Source organism: Mandrillus leucophaeus, unplaced genomic scaffold (assembly GCF_000951045.1).
Source record: "Mandrillus leucophaeus isolate KB7577 unplaced genomic scaffold, Mleu.le_1.0 Scaffold51, whole genome shotgun sequence".
Classification (NCBI taxonomy): domain Eukaryota; kingdom Metazoa; phylum Chordata; class Mammalia; order Primates; family Cercopithecidae; genus Mandrillus; species Mandrillus leucophaeus.
Genome location: NW_012105475.1, coordinates 2,422,617 through 2,424,416, shown reverse-complemented (window position 1 = coordinate 2,424,416; position 1,800 = coordinate 2,422,617). Strand labels below are relative to the sequence as shown.

General features: G+C 47.9%; 1 pseudogene; it reads left to right on the top strand.

Annotated features, from left to right (window-relative positions):
• Nucleotides 1-1,150: 1,150 nt before the first annotated feature.
• On the top strand, nucleotides 1,151-1,581 carry LOC105551195 (annotated as a pseudogene).
• Nucleotides 1,582-1,800: the final 219 nt, after the last annotated feature.

The window sequence follows — 1,800 nt, the reverse complement described above, 5'->3', positions numbered from 1 at the left end:
TTTCTCCATGTTGGTCAGGCTGGCCTCTAACTCCAGACCTCAGGTGATCCACCTGCCTCAGCCTCCCAAAATGCTGGGATTACAGGTGTGAGCGACTGCGCCCAGCTGAGAACAGAGGTTTGAGTTAGTCAACTCCTCAAATCAAGTGGCAGGATTTAAAGGAAATGAAAGCAGTTTCGCAGAGAGATATCTGCACTCCCATGTTTATTGCAGTATGTTTCAATAGCCAAGGTACAGAAACGACCTGTACAAATCTGGATGAATAAATGGATGAAGACAATGTGGTATATATGTGCAATGGAGTGTTACTGGAGTTTGAGAAGGAAAGAAATCCCGTCATTTGTGACAACCTGGAGGATATTATGCTAAGTAGAGTAGGCCAGACACAGAAATGTCCCATGATCTCCCTTATATGAGGAATCTAACAGAGTCAAACTCATAGGAGCCCAGGAGTAGAACAGCGGTTGCCAGGGGCTGGGGGGTGGGAAAAATGGGAGATATTGGTCAAGAGGTATGAAGTTTCGTTAGAAAATGAGTAAGTTCTGGAGATCTATGTACAGCCTGCTGACTATGGTTGACAATAGCATATTATACACTTGATATCTGCAAAGAGAGTGGATCTTAAATGTTCTCATCACACCACACAAATGGTAGCTATGTGAGGTAAGATCGTATTGTTAATCAGCTTGATTACGGCAATCACTTCATGATGTATTTCATGATGTATATCAAAACATCGCATTATACCTTAAACACATAAAACTTTTCTTTGTCAATTACAGCTCAACAAAGCTGAGGGACAAAACCAGCTGGCAGAGCCAGGTTGGGAGTTGTAATCTCCAGTCTTTCTCCAACTGTGGTTTCTCCCTCAAAGCTTTTCTTTGCATGTTCTCATCTCTGGCTCCCTAGGGTAGCTGCCTCTTACTCTAATGGTTCCTCTTTGTCACCCAGTTTACCTTTTCCCACTGGCCCACACCACAGTATCTGGCCTGTCTCGGGTCAGGTGTCCATCCTTGGTCCAATCAGTTGTGAGTGGTGTGGGAGGGCTTATTAGAGGCAGAAGTCTCCTTAGAAGAGGATGTGAATTCTCAATCTCTCTCCTGCTGCCATGTGAAGAAGGACATGTTTGTTTCCCCTTCCACCATGATTGTTTCTGCTCCAGCCCAGCTCCTGGACTGGCCCCAGGTCCTGGCCCTATGGGTTTCAATCCAAGCATCATTCACTGTTGCACGTGTTTGGCAGCAGGACCCAGCTCACTGTCTTAGGCAAGCCCAAGGCTCCTCATTTAGTACTCTGTTCCCGCCCTCCTCTGAGGAGCTCCAAGCTAACAAGGCCACCCTAGTGTGTCTCATGAGTGACTTCTACCTGGGCACCATGACAGTGGCCTGGAAGGCAGACAGCATCATCATCACCCAGGACATGGAGACCACTAAGCCTTCCAAACAGAGCAACAAGTATGCGGCCAGCAGCTACCTGAGCCTGATGCCTGAACAGTGGAGATCCCGCAGCAGCTACAGCTGCTGGGCCATGCATAAGGGGAGCACCATGGAGAAGACAATGGCCCACACAGAATGTTCCTAGGTCCCCGGCCCTCACCCCACCCATGGGGGCCTGGAGCTGCAGGATCCCAGAGGAGGGGTCTCTACTCCCATCCCAAGCCATCCAGCCCTTCTCCCTGCACCCAATAAACCCTCAATAAGTATCCTCACGGTCAAACAGAAAAACAAAAAACAAAAAAGAAGAAGATGTGAATATTAGTGAAGACCACTGGCCTTCAACACAGACATGCCTGAATGCATG